The sequence below is a fragment of the Phyllostomus hastatus genome, unplaced genomic scaffold (genome assembly GCF_019186645.2).
Source record: "Phyllostomus hastatus isolate PE091 unplaced genomic scaffold, TTU_PhHast_1.1 phas_scaffold_39, whole genome shotgun sequence".
NCBI lineage: Eukaryota > Metazoa > Chordata > Mammalia > Chiroptera > Phyllostomidae > Phyllostomus > Phyllostomus hastatus.
This window is the reverse complement of record NW_025334028.1, coordinates 14,936,435-14,962,930: the sequence shown is the minus strand read 5'-3', so window position 1 is coordinate 14,962,930 and position 26,496 is coordinate 14,936,435. Positions and strand designations below refer to the sequence as shown.

The window sequence follows — 26,496 nt, the reverse complement described above, 5'->3', positions numbered from 1 at the left end:
CCTGTCAGTGTCATTAGGCTAATGAAGAAAGAGCAATCAATCCAAATTAATTAATTTAAGATATCAATTATTATCTTTCAGAACAGTCAAATGAACTGATTAAGATAATTCTATATTATATTGCTATTAAAGCCTATTATGCACATTCTGGTCTTTTATAATGGCAGCAATTTTCTACTATGCTCAGTAGTAATTCAACAAAGATACATGTTAGATTTTTATAAATGTTAATATGCTAATTTACAATTTAAATGGAGATTTAATAAATACTGTTTTGAAATCCAATTTGCATAATCTGTCAATAATTTCTAATCCATTTGTAAAGTGTTAGTATTTAACATATAAAACCTTACATTAATATTCTGGTATTCATTTGAAATAATTTTTTTTTTGCTTTGGCCATTGTTTCATTTTCTGTAAGTTTCATACATGTATACTTATTAGCACATCTAATAGAGTTATACACATGTACCTGTAGCTACATCCTCCATTCATAAGGTTAAGAAGCTAAAAGATGGATCAGATGACATGATGGTTGACCTTCTATGGTCACTGAATTGAGCCACAGTTGTTAACTCGTGCTATGTATGTTTAAAGATGTACACATACACACACACACACATGAAAGGGGCAAGTGAGAAGGCTAGAAGGTCTATACTGGAATTCAAATCAACTAACACATACTGGATAGGTAAAGGAGAATCAGAATGTGGCTACTAGGAAAGCGAATATTAAATAGGGAGAGAAGACGGTAGGTAAGCAATTTGAACTCAGGAGGCCCAGGAATACCACAAAATGAATGGGATAAAGTGGAACCTAGAGACTGGCACTACTGAGACAACTGAGTTGTCCAGGCACTACAGCCAAGAGTGCTGATGGTATGGAGGGCTGCAAGTCAACAATGGCTCCATTTCCTATGTGGGCACAGGGTCTAGGGACAAGATTAGTTACAGGTGCTGGCAACGAAGGCACAGCAGTAAGTGGAAGATACAATTTGAGAAGCAGGTTGTATGGGTGGTTAAGAGTATGGACTCTGAGTCATATTCCCTGGATTACTTTACCTATAAAATGAGGATAACAATACTTCCTATATTGTTATAGGTGCTATATAAATATTTTGTAACTTCATAGAAACCTCTAGACCCAATCTAGTCTAATAGTTAATAGTTAAGAAGAGGAACGTAGTTTCAACTTCTGTAGCTGGGAGTCAAGAGTCAGAACACCAAGTACAGTGGTTCTATCATCCAAACTAGAACTCTGGGCTGAAGGCAAGTGGAGTTTTGACACTGAATCAAAATAAAAGGCCAGGGGTCAGCAGTGGGCATTTGTTCATAGAAAGATGGCAAAGAAGGAAGACAATACTAAATTCATCTAGACTGGGGGTAGGCTGAGAGGGGTGCAGATCAGACAAATCTGCTTCCCACTTTGGTCCAAGTTGGCTTAGGAATTGAAATGTATTTGAGGTTTCAGGTACAGAGTATTCCTGAACCTAAACATATAGACTGGGTAGGGGTGGCAGATAAAGACTGATAAGGTACCAGAATGTGGGCAATGGATCAAATATCTCTATTGTGGGGAATGGAGAGTTGCCAAAGTTAGAAACAAGGTGTTTTATTTTACTATGTGGTTTCTCTAGAGAATATAATTTTCTTAATGGGTGAATCCATTTCAGAGTGGTGTCTAATTTTCATCTCTGTACCCTTGAACTGTGCTTCTCAGTGTTTTACATATACAAGCATTAAATAAAATATTTTTAAAAAGAATGAATGATTAATGAAAACAATATGAACAGATATACTCTGTAAAATATAATTGCAAGTTATTTTCTATTCTAAGTCATAGTACTACATGTCCAATTATTACAAAGAAAAGTTCTTTTCTTATCTTCGAGGGATAGCATATGGGCCATTTTTACTGAGCTCTCATTCTGGAGCACAATTCTAAGACAAGCACAGGCACATCTAATGCTGCAGAAAAAGCTTTGATTAACTGTCTGAACAAGGTTATTAGCCTGAAGCAGACACAGCCAAGTGGAACTGAGATCCAGTGTGCAAAGGCTCTGTATCAAATGGCAAAGTTGAGGTGAAAAGCTAAGGGGTCACAAGCAAGAAGAAAACAGGGTTTAAGGTCAAGGTTTGGATCAACTAAAGCAGGTAAACAAGATGAATTGCTGTCAAAGAGGGAGAAGAAAAGCCCCAGAGGCAGAATTTAGCCAGGAATTGGAGGTCTATTCCTTTATTTGATTATTGATTACAGAGGGTGGGGAAAAGTAGGTTTACAGTAGTTCATTTGGAAAATGATATAGTAAATAATAAATAAGAATATGAAAATAAACTCCGTTTCATATATTCACGACTGTAAACCTACTTTTACCCTGCCCTGTATATTAAAGTCAGAGGTAAAGGTGTCTAATTTATCTTGGGCCATTATTTAATCCTATTAAGCCTAGTTTTCTCATAAGAAGTGGGAATACTATTGTTATTTTTAGATCAATGGCCTGAAGCCTACAAATTATTTAATACAGTGCCTCCTGAAAGTTATAAATGAAAAAAGAAGAGTCAGGTCTGCCACTTGCTAACGGTGTGACCACCAGACCATTTGACCTCTCAGAGTCTCTGGTAATCCATAACCCGTTCACTTATCTTTGGCTTATCTCGTGGCTTATCTTTAGCATCGGAGATAATGGGCCCCACATCTGAACAACCACCTGGCATGGAGTGAGTACTCAAACAGTCATTGCTGTTGACCACTTTATATCCATCTATATCCTTAAAAGATCCTTTTTGTTCAATATTCATTGCTAGGGTGCTTATCTCAGCTAAGATTTACTACCTAGAGATTGGTTTATTACAAATATGTCTCATAAAATATGTATATGAGAGTTTGGATTTTTGTTAGTCAAATATTAGCTTTCCTCTTCCTCGCACTTTGGGAAAAATACACTTCCTTCTCCATGGATTGCGGGCTGTCCTCTGAAACTAGCTTTGGTTAAGGGGATAGTAACAAACTCAACAATAACCACGCAGTTTGACATGGTTCTGCTCTTTGATGATCTAGCCCAAGAAGAATATGCACGGATGGCCCCCAGTCCAAGGAAATAAAGAAACACGTGGAGCCTTAGCCTGGAATCAACCCAGGAAATCCCAAGAGAACCAAGCACAGCTGTATCCAAACCACAGCTGCATGAGCAAAGAATACATTGCTATGGTGTTTTGAGGAAATGTATTACACAGTGATACTGTGACAAAATGATTAATAAAGTGCCTAATGAAAATACCTAATAAAATGTTCAAGGAGGGCTCATACAGTGCAGGGTGTTCTTCAGATTCTCTCTGAACGCCCACTGTGCATGGTAGAGGGCATCAGGGTTGGCATTTAAGTATGAAGGAAGTGTCAGTGTTAGCAGCCACGAAAGTTTGGAGTGAAAAACTAACTCAGGGAATGCTATTGCGAAATAAACAATAACAACAGTAACAGACAAAGAAAATGGCAAATGTTAAAGGTCAATTCCAAACAAGGTGTGAAAAATTTAACAGTCCATATTCTTTAAAAACAATTTAAGGGAGCAGTTTAAGTATGTGGCTTCAGAAATTCAATATAGGTATTAGAAACAGGCAGACAGATCACTCCTTCAGCATAGTGTTCTGCTACAGGATGAGACACTGACTTCATATTGATCGGGCTGTGTTATAATCTGGAAGAGCAGATACTACTGTATAGAACTCACAGGAGAAATGCAAATAATTTCTGATTAACAAATAATTTCATCAATCTTATTCTAACAATCTTCATTGCCCATAAATATCTACTCAAATGCAATTTGAAAAAAATGTTAATATCACACTGATAATCTTACTAATTACTACATTGAATAAAATCTTTGATAGACATTTACTTACATTTGTATGATTCATATTTTTTACTTTTTGAAAATTATACTTTAATAATTTAAATTGGGACAAAAGGATGGAGGCCTACCTCTAATGTTGGCATGGAGGCCAAGGCCACTGAACTGAACTTCAAGGCAGCACCCCTTCCCCCACAACACACACCCTGCCCCAGGGCAGCAGTGCAGGAAAGAAAGAGAAAAAAAGAGAAAAAACTCAAATAGAGAGACATGCCAGCTAAAGTTGCTATACAGGAGTCCTTACCCAAGGGGTATGCAGAGAGACCACATGGAATAGAGATACTGGCTACAGCATCTTGGAGACTGAAAGCTGAGACCTGTTCCCCTTCTGTTTTTTAGGCCCTTGCAGAAGTTAGAAAGGAGACAGAAATCAGCAGAGAGATGGTTAATACAACGCACTGGTATGGCAGAGAACAGCAGTTACTTGGATGTGTAGTTACTCTGCCCATGACCATTTGGAATGTATGTGATGATAGCTTTCTAAAAAAAAAAAAGGCTATTTCTTACTCAGAGATAATTCAGGGGTCTTAATCATTAATAAAACTTGATGCATACCATAAACACATTTTTAAAACATCCCTGAGAGGATTTCATAAAAATGTCCAAGTGCACTTCATTAGATGGGTACTGGAGTTGGTGTCCCAAGGCTAATTTAGAAGCTCTCTCAAGTAAGTCAAAGTGCCTCTTCAAACTGGAAGGCATTATTCACTATTTTTTCCAACTGCGTGACCATGGTGTTGCAAGCTCCCTAGAGGGGCAAGTTTAAATTTATTATTTTCAGGAGCCAAGGCAGAGGTCAAGGTCTTTGATCATTTTGTATGTCAATCTGTAATGATCTGTTAGGCTAGGTGTTAAATACCTGAAGGGACACAAACAATGGTTTGACACCTGCGATACTGTCAGTCTAAAAAAATTCTAAACATTACTTGGTTTTGTTCATATTTATAGTAATTCCTCTCATTGTTCCCAATTCTTTTTCATTCCCTATGTTCTCTCCTCTTTCTGTGCCTTTTCTATTTTACGTGCCTGTCACTACTTCCCTTGTGTTCACTTCGCTCACTGGTCAACTTTTTAGATTAGCCTTCAGCTAGAAACATCAGATGGCCCTGGCCGGTGTGGCTCAGTTGGCTGGGCAGCATCCCACAAACCAAAAGGTCCCAGGTTTGATTCCAGGTCAGGGCACATGCATGGGCTTCAGGTTCAGTGAGTGCAAGATGCAACTGATCAATGTCTTTCTCTCCCTTTCTCCCTGCCTTCCCCTATCTCTGAAATCAATAAAAGAAAAAAAAATAAGTTAAAAAAACATTAGATGGAGTTCTGAATCCATGCTTAGTCTGAAATATCTTTGCAAACCAATAGCACATCACTTCTTAAAATGTATTAGTTGCTTATTTATGTGCTTTTCTCCATAAGAAAAGTAACTGAAGATTGGTATGAATTAATTTCTGTATGGTTTGCAATACAGCATATGCATGGAAAATATAAAAGCTCCTCAGCTTTCATTGAATAAATAAATGAATAGATAAATGAAGAAAGAATAAGTTATTTTAGAAATCTGGCCTGACAATTCTCTCTCCATCATTGGGAACTTGTTCAAGAGGTTTCCTTAGTTACCCCTAGCACTCATATAGTATTTCATATGCAGTATATAATTTTACTCTTAGAAAAATCCTGTGAATTAAATGTTACCTTTTTTATATGAAAATATGGAAACTTTGGTATATTAAGTAAGTTGTCCCAGGCCATTGCCAGTGTGTCTTTCTTAAGCCCAAATCTGACCTGAAACCACTTACATTATAATGCTTCTATGGGTTTTGATTTCACTGCAATTATATAGGAAAACATATTTTAGCTGTGGACACATATGTAATATACTTGGCAATATCCTTAAACACTTTTTTGTTTATAAGAAATTAATTTCATTCATCTCTTATTTACCAAAATAAGAAATGTTGAATGTCTCTTACTGAACATCTGAACATCTATCTACTGAACATCTGTGGTATAGTTCTGGTGCTGAGCATCTTGCGTGAATGAGAAAGACTTCCTGCTCAGGCCAAGATGTCAGAGAATAAACAAATACATAGAAAAATATTAGATGTTGATGGAGCCTATGCATACTATTAAATTTGGCGATCCAAGATGAATTATGTAGCTTCTTTAAACTGAATAATGAGATGGTCTTCCTGAGCAGATCATGTGCAAGCTGTGATCTGAATGACAAGAGTCAGAATGGCATAAAGAGGGGGGGCCTTTCAGAGGGAGAAAACATCTCATACCAATGCCCTAAGATGGGGCTTAATTTCTCCAGCAATGGAAGTGAGGCCATCATATGCTGGCAAGAAGGATGAGGATTGGTTCTGAAGGCAGTCAGGAGCCAGATTATAAAAACTATAAATCACATTAAGAATTTTAGATTTTATAATAAGTATGATGATGTATCTGTGGGATTGAAATGTCTTGGGGAAGTATCTTCTGGGCATAAAAAGCTTTGTCCAAATAAGCTATTCAAATATCATTTTCTATGAGCACCACAATATAGAAAGGTTAGGAAGCTCTAGGAAGGCGTGTTTACTGCTGGGACTTTGATTTAATGAGGCTTGGAGTTGCAGAATGACTATACTTGATTGGCCTAATTTCCTTCAATCAATTTGCCTTATTCTGTGAACTAATGTTTGCCTGCTGCAGTCTCTTAGGAGTGATTTTCTGAATCTTGTACCAGAGATTAAAACTAATACAAATGTGGCACTCTTGAAAGGTGACACTAGCCTTGTGCTTTGCAAACCCCTGTCATTCATAAGACATGTACTGAGTGTCTGCCTGAAATCCAATATTTTTCTAAGTGCAGAGGTATAGCAATGAAAAAGTAAAATTCCTTCCTTCCTTGATTTATATTTAAATGGTGAGACAGGACATAAATACATAAAACACTAACACATTAGATGGTGACAATTGCTAAGAAGGAAAACTAAGCAATAAAGGAAAATAGAAAATATGAGCTGAATTTTTACAATATCACTTAGGTCATGAAAGACTTTAAGAGGTGAGGCACTGAGCATGAATTGTGTAGTGAAAGATAATTCTAGGCAGAGGGATCAAAGGAGCAAGGTCTCTGAAACTGGAGGTGTGTGCCCAGATAAGAAACACACCCAATGTAGTAACAGGCCAGTGAGTGCGCAGGGAGGGAGAAAACAAAGGGGTTAGAGAAGGGAATGGGGGTGGGAATGGGGGTGGGAATGGAGGTGGGTCAGACTGTGTAAGGACTTTATAATTCACTCACAGAGAAACTAAAAGTCCCGGAGAGTTCCGAGCAGAAGCCTCTGTTTCGCTGAGAATAAATCAAGGATGAGTTAGGTGTTGGGAGGATGGAGTGCCAGCTACGTTAGGATTGTAAAGGACGCACAACCGTCAACATTTTATATTTCAAACTTGTTCTCTTTCAAATATTATTTTCAAAATAAATTTTACTCCATTTTCATCAAATATATGCATTCACTATGGAAAAAAACAGTAGCCATAAATAAGAACAGAGAAATCACATAATTCCAACACAGATGAACACAGTTAAGGTAGACTGCTGTACACCTTTCCAGTCCTTTCCCTCTGCTTAACCCCATCTCTTGAGTGAGTGAGTGTATGTGCGTTTTGATCTCTTTTCTTTAAAAATGTAGGCACTCATACTAAATATACCTTCACAGAAATGTTCATTTTGAATGTACTGCTACTTCAGACATGGGTTAACTTTTCAAAGTAGTAGATTTTTTTTAAAGTTTTATTTATTTATTTTTAGAGAGAGGAAGGGAAGGGGAAAGAGAGGAAGAGAAACATCAATGTGTGGTTTCCCTTCATGTGCCCCCTTCTGGGGACCTGGCCCACAACCCAGGCATGTGTCCTGACTGGGAATTGAACCAGCAACCCTTTGGTTTGCAGGTCTGTGCTCAATCCACTGAGCTACACCAGCCAGGGGCAAAGTAGTAGCTTTTAGAAAAATCAATCACTTTATCACTTAGTAATAATTCTTCTTCATTTTTAAAGAAATGGACCACTTGTCATCTATACACAAAAATCAATTTCAAAGCCATCATAATAGGTTAAAATGTTTTTCATATTTCACTATGTGAAACTTGTTTCACTAGGATTGCAAAGAAATATTCACATAGAGGTTGAGACTATGCATTATTTGTTTTGCATTTGGTATATGTTTTTATTCAGTCCCACACTAAGTGGAAGCTGAAAACACTATTTGTATGAAAATAGAACAATAATATTAAACTAACATTACCAATTTTATGACATACTTGGGATGAGAAGTATGTTAAGAATTCCTTTACATTCTTGTGACATACTAATGTAGTAGTTATCTATCATAAGATAAACAGCTAGTAGAATGCTGAGTGTAAATTAAGTGTAAATTAAAAATATAAATTAGTTCAATTAAATTTTGGCCAATTTACTGTTGAAATGCAATGAAAATAAAAAATGTTAACTACTAAATATATTTACTAGAGTAAATCATTGTTTCAAGAGAAAAAATAAATATACAAGTGTTATCAGTTCTCTAGAATCCTTTCATTTTGAAGCATGCAAAATATATTTTATGCTGCAAGTACAGAATAAAAATGTTACATATTAAATAAGTAACATATATTATAGAATGTATATGCTTTTAAACTGGGTCTATTAAATGTACCTCTAAAGGTACAAAATGTTACAAAATTATGACTGGCTTAGTGAAAGTGCATATCAATAAAAATCAACAACATTGACTAACATTATACAGGGTATACATTATTTTTTTGAAAGACAACAGGGGAGAAAAAAATTAAGAGCCACTTCTATTAAAGATTCGAAAAAGGTTTATCATTTTCCCCTATTGCTAAAGAGATTATTGGAAAAGTGATATCGACATACAAGATTATATTATTTTTTAAGTCTATTGCTTTTTATTTGAAAGTTTACAGATACAAATAACTCCCTGAAAGCTATACTATGAATTCAGTTATTCAGTAATAGGCTAAAAAGAAAAATGAGTTAATACAAAACCTGAGTCTCTCTCTATATATATATTTACTCATATACAATCATATATATACACTAATATATATGCATATATATGTATTTATATATAAATGGATGCAGGTGAAATAAAGTCTATTCCTTTCCCTACATTCATATTTAATATTCAATTATTATTTAAATACTAGTATATTCTGAAATAGTTCTAGATTAGATAATTTATGCAATGCTAGGCTAATAGTAATTAATATTTATTTATTTATTTATTCTCACCTGAGGATATGTTTTTATTGATTTTAGAGAGAGGAAGGAGAGCGAGAGAAAAAATTGATATATGAGAGAAACCTCGATAGCTTGCCCCCACCCCTGTACTCACCCTGACTGGGATTAAACCAAAACCTAAGTACATGCCCAGATCAGGAATCAAACCTGAAACCTTTTGGTGTGCAGGATGATGCTCCAGTTGACTGAGCCACCCAGCCAGGACACTAATGAATATTCACTGAATGAATATTGATAGTAAGAATACTTTTATTTCAACAAATCTAATTTTTTAAACTAAAAAATAAAATAATCAGTACTGTAAATGAAAATTACTTTCCTAAAATTCAAATTGGAAAAGTATTGTTTCTTGATTTTCTAAGATATGTAACTTGATTTCCAATATTTTAATTTTTTAGTTTATATCAAAACTTTATCACTAACACACTAGAGCCATTTTTTTGTTTTGTAACTATGCAGTTGACCCTTGAACAGCATGTGGGCTAAGACCATTAACCCCCATGCAATAAAAAATCCCCATGTAACTTAAGTCCCCCGGAACTTAATTACTAATAGCCCTTGGTTGACTGGAAGCCTCACAGATAACATAAACAGTTGGTTAACACATTTTGTATATCATGTGCATTATATACTATATTCTTACAATAAACTAAGCTAGAGAAAAGAAAATGTTAAGAAAATCATGAGAACCACAATGTACACTTACAGTATTTATTTTTAAAAAATCTGTGTATAACTGAACCAGCACAGTTGAAGTATTGTTCAAGTGTCAATGGTAAAAAAAATGTTAACCAGAGGAAAAAAATTATACAAATATAACACATATGGATGACAATATGCAATTTCACTGAAGTTACACATGAAAATCCTTTGTATAGAAAAATAATATACAAAACAATATATTAGGACAAAGATATAAGTGAAATATTAGAGTAGACGTGCTTTAAATAATTTCTTTCTATAGTACTGAAATTTAGATATTTGAAAAAACTATTTAAAACTCAGGGCCACTATTAGATTTCTGCCTGTATGAGCCTCAAGGATATTCCCAGGATCCAGTGTATGTATGAGCTCCGGGAGCCTGATGGGGGCAGACAGGAGCACCTGTACAAACACCCCATAATTAAAATGTATTTCCCTAGACACCGTGACTCCAACATCGACATGGGAAGGTGACAGGCTGAAAACTGAACTCTTCAGAGGTAACTGCAGAGAATATAGGCTGCCTTGAGCTAAAAGAGATTCTGTTCTGAGACAGTTGTAAGAAGGAAACGAGAGCAACAATATCCAATCTTTTTAATCATAGCATAGATAAACTCATTACTAATATTCTGTCACACCAAAAAATATATTATACCTTTTGCTGATCTGACAAAAAAACAATAGGCATAATTTGGCTCATTCACACCAGCTGGCTATTGTTGTGTTGGCTGTTGTCATTTTTTAACCTGACAATCTAAAGGAGAAGTGTTTAGTGCCCCTGACTAAATAGAATTACATGTTTTTAAAATGTTTGCCGCACACCAGTTGAAAATCACTACTCTAGAGCAGAGTTTCTCAGCTGTGACTCTGTTGACATGGGCTGAATAATTATTTGCTGCAGGGAGCAGTCTGGTGCATTGTGGGATATTAAACAGCATCCCTAGCCTCTACCCACTAGACACCAGTAGCACCCCACAAGGAGGAAACCAAAAATGTCCCCAGACATTACCCAGAGTTCCCTGGGAGGTTGGGGCAGAGGGGTATTTAAAATAGTTAACATGCTTTATCTAAAGATTTTATTTCTGGCTCTCCTCTCTTATAGTTTGACTTAATATTTTCTTTTCATATATTTACTTTGTCACCTTTTAATAAATATTGTTATACTGAATCAACAAAAAGGAAATGCCTTTACTAATCTATGATCGATCTATGCCTCTAGGAAAGGTGCTTTTACCAGTAAATTTTCCTGTGATGTGATTTAAATTTTAGTTTTTCCTAATTATACTTCTACAAATGGACAGAAGTTTTTAGTCCCTATTCATTATAGTAAAGTGAGAGAGAGAGAGAGAAAAAAAGCAAGGACTGGTGTGTGAAATTAACTTTCAGAGAATCCCTATTTAGAGAATTATCCTACTATGACTGGAAAAGTTAGCCTAACCATCAGAGCTCACATATAACAATTACCTCAATATCTCATCCTCTGAAAAATCTAACTTTACTTGAAAGAGTGAAAACCAGAGTGAAGAATTTAAAAGCATTCAAAATAAAAATTACAATTATCCATGCTAACTGAAATTCTGTAAATATGTTGATAGGAAGCTAGATATCACATCTTATTTTTCATTGCAGGACATACCAACAGTTAGTAAAATATGGCTTTTGATAATATCTCTTCATTATTAGTTATAAAATATATTTCTTAATGTTTATTGAATGGGACTTCTAACAAAGCTTGTGATCTTTCTACAGAATGTCATTAGTAGATTTTATGAAAACTTACATAGAAGACTACTTTACTCACCATCTCAGCACTCTTCTGTCTCACGAGACATTTTACAAAAGGAAGAAAGATAACTGGAAAAAAAACTCCCCCGATTTTAAAAACATTCTCAGTTGAAAAAGGGTTATGCCATTTACAACACTGTTCTTTCTTTTTTTGGCACAAAAATTTCTCTTCTGGAGTTCCTTGACAAACTGTTTATTTTCTAAGTACTTTTTTTTTTCCCCGAAATTAAGTGTTATTACCTTTTTTCTTGGATGAGTGCTAGACCAAAAGCTATGTGTTAATGGCACCCTGTCATTTTCTTCTACACTTCGTTAACTTACTAAAGTAAACAAATCCAGAAACATTGAGAGATGAGACATTAGTTCATTAATTACTGACATGAGGTGGATAGTGCCATTGGTTTTCATGATGTTAATGTTTCTGAGAAATCATACCCAGGGACTTACTAGTAAAATGAAATTTATAAATTTATGCTGTTAATCTCAACCAATCCTGAGTGAAGTTTCTAGTTTCAAACTCCCTCTAATACTGCTTATAAAACTGCCTATCCTGCATGCATAACACATACTCAATAAACCATTATTCAAAGAAAGTCAGTGATAGTGAGATGTCACAGTTTTTTGTGATTAAAAAATGCTAAACATATCTGTGAAACTTAAAAATGTAACATACGGTTTCCTAGGAGTCGAGGCCAAAAGAGAGCACCAGAGTAGCACATCAGCTATATTTCAGTTACATGTAGGAAGGAGACATAGAGATTCCCCAGTGCAATCATATTTCTTTCAAGATTGCCTCGGGGAATCAGCTGAAAGTGGTTATTTCCTACCCTAGATAATCTGACTGTGCAGGTGGCAACCTTGCTGTTTTTAATTATCATGCATGTTTGTTAGAGGCTATAAATATGCTTCCTGGCTCTACAGTTCTATGAAAGTCTATATATAAAACAGAGATAAGTCTTTGCTGGTGTGGCTCAGTAGACTGAGTGCTGGCTTGTGAATTGAAAGGTCACCAGTTCACTTCCTAGTCTGGGCATATGTCTGGGTTCTGGGTTGCAGGACAGATCCCCAGCTGGGGCGTGTGCAAGAGGCAACCAATCTACATATCTCTCTCACACATTGGTGATTTTTTAAGTTAGTTTTACTTTTTATTTATTTTTTAAATCTTTATTGTATTTTTTCCATTACCATTTGGTCCTCTTATACCCTCCTCCCCCCAACAAGCACCACACTGTTGTCCATGTCCATGAGTCCTTTTTCCTTTCTGCTCAATCCCTCCACCCCCTAACCCCTCCCACCACTAGCTGTCATCTGTTCTCCATCTATGAGTCTGTTTCTGTCTTGCTTGTTTAGTTTGTTCATTAGATTCCATGTATGAGTGAAATCATATGGTATTTGTCTTTTTCTGACTGGCTATTTCATTTAGCATAATGTTCTCCAGGTCCATCCATACTGTTGTAAAGGGTAACATTTTCTTCTTTTTTATGGTCAAGTAGAATTCCATTGTGGAAATATCCCATAGTTATTTTATCCACTCATCTGTTGATTCTTTCACTCTTTCTCCCTTCCTTTCCTTCTCTCTAAAAATAAATAAGTAAAATCTTAAAAAAATAAAGAAAATGGGGACCAGTTCCACCTTGCCTCTCTGGATCTATGGTTAGAGCTGTGGTTTCCTTTTGTAAGAGTTTCTATATGTGATTAGTAGGTGATGATATTAGAATGCAGCAACATAATTCAGTTTTGTTCTTTGTTCAGGTCTCCACCAGCAGAAGTAGTTGGTAATAAAAATACATTTCAGTCTTCATTAAGTTTAGTCTCCGAGAAAAAATTAAATTTATAAGACATCAGAGTGATAGTTTAAAAATGCAAAGACAATATGATAAAAATGAAATATTCTCTAAGGTGTTAATCCTTAATATGATACAACAATCAAAATGTTTTTAAGATTGTCTTTTGTCTATTTCATTTTACTTTCTCTTTTATTAAAATGTAATTTTAATTGGGGTTCTAGCAAGTAGTATGGATAAAGAGTTGATATTAAATCAGTGTGGTTATTTCCACACATCTCTATTTCCATCTGCCTTGAAATGAAAATAAATTATTACTGTGTATTTGCATCTTTTTGCCCTTTTTCATCTTTCCTAACACTCTGCCTGGTGGAGAGGAGTGGTGTGATGTGATGGTCCCAGCTTCTGTCGTCAGGCTAACACGGAAGATGCTTAATACTTATCGTGACATCAGACCAGTTGTTCATCCTCTATAAACCTCCCATTTTCATCTACAGAGTACAGATAATAACAGTGCCTGCAACTTACAATTGCTATGGGTGCCAAATGAGACGAAGGCACCATAAAATGAGAATTATAATTGTTGTTTTACTGTACACAGCCAGCACCTACATGAGTCCCTGCCATATAACAGATACTACTCCATCCATATTTTGTCAAATGAATAAATGTACAAATGATACAGCATTTACTTTACTGCATTGGGAAAATTTATTTTCCTGGATATTACCAGAGAACAAAACATAACTACCGATAGACATTTAATTATCAACTGAGTACATTATTGGTGTAATAGATCTTCCCCAACCCCATGTGGCGACAATGATTGAGACCACACTCTTCCCTTTTTCTAGTTACCAAACTGTGTTAGTTATTTAGTAGTTACAATATTTTACTCTTTTTAGCATATGATGTTCTTTCAAGTTAAACATCTACTTGTTCATGTGTTTTTGTTACCCAGTAGTAGTTTATTATTTATTTAAACTTAATACATTTTAAGTATTAAATATTTGATGAAGCTGAAAGAAATATTTGATGAAGATGAAAGAAATAAATTCTTATGTAGCATGGTTGCTCATATAAAGACATCAAATATGCCTTTTTCATTCAGAGATTAGTAAGGGAAACCAGAAAATAATCAGAACATGTGGAAAAGCAATAAGTGTGCCTACATCTAATGCTCAGAAGTACTTAATATGTTAGCACCTCTTCTCCTCTATAGAAATCCACAACATAATCCTAGAAATCAATAAGATCATAGAGGTTCTCAAATTATGCTAAAATGCATTGCTTCCTTTTTTTAGGGTATTTTTTAATTGTTATTCTATTACAGTTGTCCCAGTTTTTCCCCCTTTGCCCTCCTTTGCCCAGTCCATGCCTGCTCCCACAGTCAATTCCCACACTGTTGTCCATGTTCATGGGTCCTTCATACATAGAAGGGACACGTCTAGTCCCTTCCCCTTCTTTCCACTATTATCCCCCTCCCTTCTGGCCACTGTCAGTCTGTTCCATGTTTCCATGTCTCAGGTTCAATTTTGCTTGTTAGTTTATTTCGTTCATTAGATTCCTCTTACAAGTGAGATCATATGGCATTTGTCTTTCACCATCTGGCTTATTTCACTTAGCATAATGCTCTCCAGTTCCATCCATGCTGTCACAAAGGATAGGAGCTCCTTCTGTCTTCTGCTGAATAGTATTCCATTGTGTAATTGTACCACCATTTTTTGATTCACTCATCTACTTATGGGCACTTAAAAATGTATTGTTTCCAAAATTAATGCATTTCACATCACTCATATTTATTATGATAATTATAATAATATTAAAAAGCAGTGTGATTATACCTAGAGAGTCTGTAGTCTCTACTTATTCATGGTGGTTGGTACTCAGTGTTATATGGCATTATGTCCCAGGGCATAATACATTCTACTTAGTAAGTATTTCCTTAATGATTGAACAAAAATAATGTGAGTCCATGCAAATCATGATTTCCTAGTAAAGTTGGGTTGACAAATAAAACTTACATTCAATCTAATATTCTGAATATTTCATCTATTTCTATTTTCTACTAAAATTAAATACAAAATGAAAACCTGACATGAGAATTCCATAAGTGGATAAAATCATTTAAGCCTGTTAAATAAAATTTAATCAATCTCAATTAATAAACACAGGCAAAACTTAGGTTATTTCTTGTAAATGCCTTGGATAACCATAAAAATGGTATGGCATAATCACTTGTACCAATCCCTGCCATCTGGGAGTCCCCATTGTATGAGCCAGCCACTGCAGAGGGTGAGTAATGTCTGCATTCCCACTTTACGCCACCCTGTAACTTCACGCCCCGAGCATCATATCAGTTTTAGAAATCGAAAGCTCCCAGTTTACAAACTGTTCTTCTATGTACAATGAACACTTTATAAATACTATTTATTGATTTGGTAATTTTAATTTTGCTATTTTTGGATTTTTGACATTTCTAATACATTAAAATTGCTGAGTAATGTCAGAAACTATATTTTTAAACTTAGAAAATTAATTATTGATATGTAGTGGGAATTAATATATTTTTATAGTATGTACTTTTAAAAACTTCATTGATAAAATTTAAAATTGTCACAGTAAAACATAGGCTGATAATATTTCTGGTATTTACAAATTTTCTTTTCATATTGAATGATATAAATATAAAAGGTATAAATGTGGCTACAATATTGAGAACACTACATATATTTATAACACTTTGATTAATGGTCTCTTATGACTTACATAGTTATTTTCTATATTCGAAATATGAATATGGAAAAGATCAGTCTAAATAAATAAGAACACTAATTGTGTGTGGGAGTAATTTACCTATGTGAATAAACACACATATATAATCATATGTAGACTAAAGTAAATTATATTAATAGTTTTGGTAATGCTCACTACCACAGTAACATAATGAGTTTTGAGCTATTTATTTTACTTACAATGAAAATAGTTTGAATAAACAGTATAGTAAGAATCAGCAAATTAATTATGGATTAGAAGTAAATAGCACCAAAAATTTCATATAACATTCAATAGTGGAAAAACAACAAGCAGAAAATACACCTCAATTTACTTACAAACTAAAATATTAATAGACAAGTTTCTCACTGAATAGAAATATAAATTGTTATATTGTGGGAATTGAAGATGCTTATATTTTTATATCACAAAGGTTGAAAATATAATACATGATGTAAGAGATAATATAAGAAGGCTCTAACATTAAATTAGAGGGAAGAAAAACTTAACATGAAACCTTTTTGTTGATGCAAATTATCTATTGCTGGATAAAGCATAGCATATCATTTGGGAATAAGAAAGCCATTTTTGTTCACATTTAAAATATTATAGCTGTCACTTAAAAGCTCTAGAGATACTTACAGAGGAAAAATGTGCTCGTAAGAAAGTAAATGACTAAAAGTGTTAGAAAAACATTGTCCATCTGAATTATTCTGACAAGTAGAATAATGACATTTAGGGGGAAAAAAGAAAATAACACAAAAGTAGCCCTGAAAAAAATGTCCTATTATAGGTACAGATATGATTATTTTAAAATAGTTAAAACAACCTTGAATAGGACTGTAGTAACATAGCAAATTCTAGGATAATCAGTTGATAGTCTGTTGATTGTAACCAGAAGTGTTTCTAATAAAAATATAAATATTTAAAAATCTAGTGGATTGACTGAAAGATATCTGGAGAATATGGAGTAAGTAATACATTTGTCATATATCAAAAATTGAGATATGCATTATGTACATATGCCATTTTAAGGAGGGGGTATACATTTAAAGGTTTATAAAGTTCGAATTGCACCTTTTCCCACGACCACATCAAAGTTACAACTAAATTATAGAACAACCATCATTGAGAACCACCTGAAGATGAGTGGGACAGAAATCTTATCACTAAGGAAATAGTGAAGAAGCCATGTAGAGACTGGTAAGAGTGGCAGAGACACAGAGGAGTCAACTCTCTCACCCATAGTGTGGCAATTAAGAATGGGAAGAGATAGCTCCACTGTATAGCTAGCTGCCCCCTGAGGAATGAGAGGTCCCAGCCCTGCACTAGGCGCCTCAGCTTGGGGCACCATTGCTGAAAAGAGGAGTCCCCATAAGACCTGGCTGTGAAAACCAGTGGGGATTGCATCTGAGAGAGATGGCAGGCTACTGGACACCTAGGTGCTGCTCTTAAGGGGGCTGCACACAGATGCATTCACTAACAAACTCCCTCGCTGTGAAATCAAGTGCAGGAGAAGCAGCTCAAAAAGCATCAGAAATTTATGGGGAGGAACTACATTGGCTACCACCAGGGTGAGTGCTGGAGGGGGTTGGGGGTCAGGCAGCTTTCTCCAGAGACAACTGCTGGCAGGCACCATTGTTCTTTTGTTGAGATCACCGCCCACCCAGCTGTCAGAGTGCCAAATCTGTGCCCTGCATTAATTGGGCTAACACCATTCACTCCATCCTGGTGATTCCCTGAGACCTTCCAACAGACACTTACACATCCTGCCGAAGCCTCTTCCAGCAGCTCCTTTACACAAGCGGCCTGCCTTGGCTAGTGCTACAGAATTTTTCAAAATCTCTCAAAGATTCACAAACCCCAAACAGGCAGTGGCTGGCCTCAGCATGTGCTACAGCTCTTGCTATGGGGCCCCAAGCCCAGCACAAGTGGTATCAGGTCACAACTTGCATTGCAATACCCACTGGGTGGTCCCAAGTCTGGCATAAGCTGCATCCAGTCTTGGCATGGAATGCAGCTTCATGGCACAAGTGGGGGCAGGCCTCACTTCACATAATGGTACCCACTGAAACGTCCCAGGTACAGTGCTATCGGCAGCCAGCCTCAGTTTGCAGTACAGTCACCCACAAACTCCTTTAAGCCCAGAACAATATGGAACCAACCACAGATCACTTTGTAGTTTCTGTCAAGAGGCCCCGAGCCCACCACAAGAGGTAACTAACCTTGGCCTGCACCAGAGCTTAGCAGCTCTAGAATCAACAGCCCAGTGACTATTTTCAGACCACACCCGAGTAGTACTCAACCAGCTCCACAAATGACACACCCTAAGGGAGGACGTACTACCACCAGAGCCCCAATAAAGTGACTTCCATTCCAGGTGGTCAGCCCCAAAGCAACAACACCTGACTTATGGCAGGTTCTCACAGGCAGCCAGCCTGAGAGTGAACTCTATGAACTGACATGCCAGGAGAAACCAAAGCCCAACTACAACAGAAAGGCACACACAGCTTTCAAAAGGGGCACTTCTGAAGCACCCAGCTCAGTGACCCAGAGGCCGGTGCCACTGGGCCCTCACAGGACACCTATATAAAGCACTCTGCAAAGACTGTGAGATGAAGCAGATCTACCTAACACATACTGTTTATGTTCAATATATTGGTTATGAGGATGCTCAAAAACTTAGGGGAAGAATAAATATACTCAATGAGAACTCAACAAAAAGGTAGAAAACATAAAGAACTAATCAGAAATAAAGAATATAAAAACTGAAAGAATACATTAGAGAGAATCAACAGTAATTAAATAGAATAGAGGGTTAAATCAGTGTTCTGAAAGACAAGGTAGTAGAAAACACTCAATCGGAACAACAAAAAGAAAGAAAAATTCTTTTAAATGAGAATAGTTGTCCTAGCTGTTGATACTCAGTGGACTGAGTGCTGGCCTGTGAACTGAAAGGTCGCCAGTTCAATTCCCAGGGAGGGCACATGCCTGGGTTACAGGCCAGGTCCCCATTTGGGGGTGTGAGAGAGACAACAGATCAATGTTTCTCTCCCTCTCATTCTTCCTCCCTTTTCCGCACTCTAAAAATAAATTGATGAAATATTTAAGAAAAACAAAAAATGAGAATAGCCCTGGCTGGTGTGACTCAGTGGATTGAGTGCCAGCCTGCAAACCGAAAGGCTCTGGCTTGATTTCTAGTCAGGGCACATGTCTAGGTTGCAGGGCAGGTCCTCAGCTGGGGGTGTGTGAGAGAGAAAACAGATTGATGAAAACAGATCTTTTGCAAAATATTCAAAGTGACATAAAGCAAAGTCCTACAACCAAGATTACTTATTTTGAAGAAGAGACAAAGAGTTTACCAGGCAAGAAAAAGCTGAAGGAGTCTACCACCAATTAAGTAGTCTATAAGAAATATTAAAGCAACTTACTTAAGAAGAAAACATCAAAAAATAGGAAGGAGAACATTCTTTATTAGAGCAGTAAATCAATCAACTATAAAGCTAGTACAAAGGTTAATAGACAAAAGTAGAAATATCACGTGTAATTACAACAATAAGTTAAGGGATACACACACACAAAAGAAGTGAAAATATGACAAAAACATAAATGTAGAGTTGTACACCAAATTGTAGTTACTATAGAATGTGTTCAAACTTAGTAATCATCAACTTAAATAGACTAGTATAAACGTAGTTTGGTAATGTAAATCACAAACCAAAAATACAAAAGATATATAAGAAATGAAGAGAAAGGAATCAAACACAAAACTGTAGAATGTTATCCACATGAAAGAGAGAAAGAGAATTAAAAGACAAAACAAAAATAACCAAAAAGTTAATAAAATGGTAATGATTTCATACCTAGCAAAAGTTACTTTAAACTTAAATAGACTAAACGCTCCAATCAAAATACATAAGGTGAAGTTCCAACCGAGATGGAGGTGTAGGTAGAAACCTTTCGTTGCCTCGCACAACCAAAAGGAGGATAACAACCAATCTAAAATAATAATAATAAAAAAAAAAAACAACCAGGAGCACCAGAAATTCAAACTGCATGGAACTCTGACAACCAAGGAATTAATGAAAAAATCTGAACAACCAGACTAGTAAAATGAATGGGCCATGTGGGTCAACTCAGAAAAACTGCTGCCAGGCAGGCCGGGTGGGTGGGGCTGGCTGAATCTGGGACTCAGAGTGGGTGTGAACTATGGCGGTTGCCCAGGAGGGAGAAACTCTCAATCTCACACACGAGAGTCCGAGAGTCCGTTGGAAAGTGGGGATAGATACAGCAGGCGAGCTGCATTGTTCTCTCTCTCACCCTTCCCCCACAGGCAGCACCCCTTACAAGTTAACTAGTGTACCAAGACAAAGAAATATGGCCCAAATGAAAGAACAGAGCAAAGCCTCAGAAAGAGACCTAAGCAATGAGGAGATAGCCAACTTCTCTGATGGAGAATTTAAAGCCCTGGTAATCAAAATGCTGACAGAACTGATTGAGCTTTCTTGTAAAATGAAAAAAAAACAAATGAAGGATACTCAAAATGAAATAAAGCAAAATATTCAGGGAACCAACTGTGACAGGAAGGAAACCAAGAGTCAAAGCAACGATATGGAACAAAAGGAAAACATAAACATTCAACCAGAACAAAATGAAGAAACAAGAATTCAAAAAAGTGAAGAGAGTCTTACAAACCTCTGGGACAACCTGGAATGTTCCAGTATCTGAATCATAAGGGTGCCAGAAGGGGGAAAACAACAGCAAGAAACTGAAAATTTATTTGAACAAATAATGAAGGAAAACTTCTCTAATCTCACAAAGGAAATATACTTCCAGGAAGCCCAGAGAGTTCCCAAAAAGGACCCAAAGAGGAACACACCAAGGTACATCATCATTAAGTTACACAAGACTAAAGATGAGAAAATCCTAAAAGCAGCAAGAGAAAAGGAGCCAGTTGCCTACAAAGGAGTTCCCATAAGGCTATCAGTTGATTTCTCCAAAGAAACCTGACAGGCAAGAAGGGGCTGGAAAGAAGTATTCAAAGTCCTGAAAGGCAAGGACCTACATCCAAGATTACTCTATCCAGCAAAGCTATCATTTAGAATGGAGGGCAGATAAAGTGCTTCCCAGATAAGGTCAAGTTAAAGGGGTTCATCATCACCAAGCCCTTACTATATAAAACGTTAAAGGGACTTATCTAAGAAAAAAGAAGATAAAAAATATGAACAATACAATGACAACAAACTAATAACTATCACTAAATGAACCTAAAAGAAAAGAAAAAGAACAAAAATGAAAACTAAGCAAACAGCCAGAACAGGAGCAGAATCAGAAATGCACATCACACAGAGGGAATTCAGTGGGGAGGGGGAAGGGAGGAATGGGGGAAAAGGTACAGGGAAGAAGAAGCATAATTAGAAGGCATAAAATAGATGGGGAGAGATCAAAAATGGTATAGGAAACAGAGGACTGAAAGGACTTATATGTACAACCCATGGACATAAACTAAGGAGGGGGGAATGTGGGAGGGTTCGGGGTGCAGGGTGGAGGGGGGACAAAGGGGGATAACTGTAATAGCATAATCAATAAAAAGTATTTAAAATACAAGAAACAAAAAAACAATATAAAAAGAGGAGAAGTAAAATTGCCATTATTTGCAGATGATATAAAACTATATATAGAGTATCCTAAAGATTCCAAAAATATATTAGAACTGATTAATTAATTCAGTAAAGTAGCAAGGAAGAAAATTAATAATCAGAAAATGGTTGCATTTTTATACACCAATATTGAACTATCAGGAAGACTTTAAAATTAAGAAAACAATCCCATTTACAATTGTATCAAAAAGAATAAAATATCCTTTTTTATTCTTTTTGAATAAATTTAACTTATACTCAGTAAGCTATAAGATATCAAAGGAAAAAGTATTAAGGTAAATACAAAGAAATGGAAGCATAAACTGTGCTCATGGATAAGAATAATTAACATTGTTGAAATGTCTGGACTGAGCAAAGCAATCTACAAATTCAATGCAACCCCTACCAAAATACCAATGACATTTTTCACAAAACTAGAAAACATAATCACAAAATTTATATGGAACTACAAGACCCCAAATAGTAAAGCAATTTTGAGAAAGAAGAACAAAGTTGAAGGTTAACTACTTTATGTCAAACTATAATATAAAGCTGTAGTAATCAAAATAGCATATGGGCCTGGCTGGTGTGGTTCACTGGATTGAGCACTGGCCTGTGGACCAAAAAGTTGCTGATTCAATTCCTAGTCAGGGCACATGCCTGGGTTGTGGCCCAGGTCCCCAGTTGGGGATGCTTGAGAGGGAACCACACATTGATGTTTCTCTCCCTCTCTTCCCCTCTCTCTAATAATAAATTAAAAAAAATTTTTAAGCATATGGTCCTAGCATAAAAATAGACACACAGATCAATGGAACAGAATAGAGAGTTCAGAAATAAATCCATGCCTACATGGCCAATTAATATATGAATAAGGCAATATGCCACAAAGGAAGGACATTTTCTTCAATAAATGATGATGGAAAAACTGGACAGATGCAAAAAACAAAACAAACAAAACAAAATAACAACAAAACCCAAAAAACCTAGACGACTTTCTTATACCATATACAAGAATACATTCAAAATGAATTAAATATTTAAATGTAAGATCTGAAACCATAAAACTCCTCGAAAAAAATATAGGCAGAAAACTCTTGGACATAACTCAGCAATAGTTTCTGTATGTGTCTCGAAGAACAAGGGTAACAGAAAAATAAACAAATAGGACTATATCAAACTGGTAAGTGTACAACAAAGGAAACCATCACAAAAAGAAAAAAACAGTGTACTGAATGGCAGAAGATTTTCACCAATGGTGCGTCCAATAATATAATAATATTATATATATTAACACTATATATATATATTCACCAGTGGTGAATATGTATAAGATTTTCACCAGTGGTGCGTCCAGTAAGTGTTAATATATATAATATGTTATATAAAACATAATATATAATATATAAAGAACCCATACAATTCAACATAAAAAAAAATGCTGATTAAAAAATGGGGAGGTGACCTGAACAGACATTTCTCCAAAGAGGACTTACAGATGGCCAAAAGACATATGAAAACATGTTCAAGATCACTAATCATCAGGGAAATGCGAATTGAAACCACAATGAGATATCACTTCACACCTGTGAGTGTGGCTATCATCAATAAATCAATAACAATTGTTGGTGAGGACAGGGAGAAAAAGGAACTCTCAGGCACTGTTGATGGTGTTTAAATTGGAGTAGCCACTGTGGAAAATGGTATGGAGATTCCTCAAAAAATTAAACATGGAACTCAGCAATTCTACTTTTGGGTATTTACATGAAAAAATTCAAAACCCTAATTTCAAAAGATATATGCACCTATGTGTTCTTTGCAGCATGATTTACAATAGCCACTGTATGGAGGCAACATCCACTGATAGATACATTGAAGAAGGTAATGTGGTACATACATACAACACAATATTACTCAGCCATTAGAAAAATGAAATCTTGTCATTTGTGACAGCATAGATAGACCCAAGTATATTATGCTAAGTAAAACAAGTCAGACATAAAAAGACAAATACTGCATGATTTCACTTACATGTGGAATCTAAAAAACAATGTAAGCAAAGAAAACAAACAAACTCATAAATACAGAGAATGAAGTGATGATTATGAGCCGGGAGGGGGATGGGGGTATCGGTGAAAAGGTGAAGGAATTAAGAAGTGCCAATTGCCAGTTATAAAGGCAGAGCCAGGGATGTAGAGGACGGCACAGGGAATTTAGTCAGTAATACTGTAATGACTATGCACGGTGTCGGATGTGTAGACCTAGCAGGGTGGTCACTTCGTAAGCCAGAAATGTCTAAGCATTATATCATACTCCTGAAAATAATATACATTGCATGTCAATGGTAATTAAAAGTTTTAAAAAATAATTAAGTAATTAAACAAAATAAATCCTGGCTCTGCCATGTACCAGCTGTTTGAATTTGTGAGGACTGAAGCAGAGCATACCTCTGAAGCTCCAGGAACAGTGTCCGGCATGGAGCAAGTGACCAATAAATTTTATTTCCATTATATAAAATACACTGAATTAGGATTTTGTAAATAACTTAAATAGGATTAAAGGATTTTTATGTCAGAATATTTACCAAATAATGATTTTTCATATCTTAGTTAAAACCAGATTAATTTAGAGACCAAAAAGATACAATTGTAGCGATTGGTGCCATTTGCCCATTTCTTGTGGTTTTCCCACTTCTAGGCATGTGGTTGGTTAGTTCCTCCCTGGCCCCTTGGCATTTGTTAGCTGTGACCATTTGACTGACTGACTTTCTTTGGACAATGAAATAGGAGTAGAAGTGTAACGTACCACTTCTGGAGGAAAATGTAAGACCCAATATATTTACAGCCTGTCACTCTCTCTTTGCATGGAGAAGCCCGGGAATGTGTTAGAGATGGGTGGGGAATATAAAACTTGGTTTCTTCTTCGCATGAACAGTCTAAGACGGAATACCTAGTTCGGTGAGTTAGGGGATTGATGTGAGGAAAGATACTGAGACTGGAGGGTAGATGTAACAATCTGTGTGGAGCAGCAGAAAACAGGTAAATCCGGCTGCCAACACTAGACTTGGTTTTTCTTGTATGTGTTTTATGGAATTTTTCTACTGTATATCTGATACATTAACCAAGTAGAACAAAATGAAATATAAAATAAGAGATATTCTTTAACATAAATAAACCTACATCCAAAGTGTCTTAAGACCAGTCATTTTATATTCAACAAAATATACAGTTATGCATGCAGTATAATTGAAATAAGAAAACATAAAAATAGAATATATTCTATTTTAACTAGCCAAATGGAGTATATTTGTATAATGGCAAATGAAAACAATATATTATATATATTTATAATTTTAAATATTATATAGTTTTAAATATTATCAATTTATTATTTTTTTAAAACGATAACATTTAAAGAACTGGCTCTTCTCCTATGTAGTGTACTATATACATCCAGAAAATCTTTCCACAGTTGAATCACAACATTCTTGACCTTCAAAAACTTCAATTCCAGAAATCCTACTTTAAGTGAAAAAAACAAAAATTTAAAGACTCCAAGAAAAGCAATATTCTACCTTTGGCCTCAAAGTGTATTTTGAAAGATTTGAAATAGAGAAGACGAAAATAACTGCAATCTTGGGTCAGAAAAGATTTTTCTCATACACCATCATTTTACTTACAATTGAAGAAAATTAAAAAAAAATTTGGACATTAGGATTACCATTCCATTTCAATAGACTATCATTCTCAAGTGAATGGTGGAAACAGAGCAGGTGAACATCACCTAATCCTACTGACTGACATGAAAATGGGATCTCCAGGAAAATAAACTAATAGTATTTGCTTGAAGAAGAGTCCTAATTTAAGGATATTTTAATAGCATGTACACACCATAATATGTAGACAATTAGTATCTGTGTGGCACATTTATTTCCAAATGAAGTTATATGTTCTCTCAAGTTCCTCTGCTTCTGTTAGTAAAAAATAAATAAATAAATAAATAAAAAAGTACACATAAATCTTTTTCCAGGTCAGAAATCCTTGTGCCTTATGAAGAAGAAACTTCTATGAAGGGCCTGAGTAGAAAGGCAATATACATTTATTCATTCTCCCTGATCATAATATTCAAAATATATTAGTCTGTACACCTTCAGATTGTTTATCAAAGTTCAAGCTACCTGCTATTCTTCCTTACAGGGTGCAGGAACACTTCCTTTATTTCTTGAGACTTACAGTTCTTTAAATATTAAAAACTAAAAAAAAACAAAAACACTAAACTAAATCTTAGAGGGAAGTATGGCAACAATGACTTTACCCTTGCTGCAATCCTTGTTTTTCTCCATCGGAATTCATTCAGCATGCATTCGTCATTTCATACATGTGTGTGCTCTGACCACAATGTTTATAAATCAAAGATGCAATGAATAGCTTTCAAGTGTTAGGAACAGTCACCAAAAAGTATCTTATTATCATTGGAGCCTCCTCTTCATAAACCTCCTCTATGAGCATCAATATACAGCACTCAACAGGAAAACAGGGAAGCAGAGAAAAGTTTTCACACAGTAAAGGTAAGAGAATACCCAGTAGATGTACTCAATGTTTGATTTGGG

At 35.6% G+C, this 26,496-nt stretch overlaps 1 protein-coding gene across 3 annotated transcripts in view; it reads right to left on the bottom strand.

Moving 5' to 3' along the window:
- Positions 1 to 26,496, bottom strand: part of CCSER1 (coiled-coil serine rich protein 1) — a 1,274,087-nt gene that overhangs the window by 550,010 nt on the left and 697,581 nt on the right. The window lies entirely within an intron of this gene.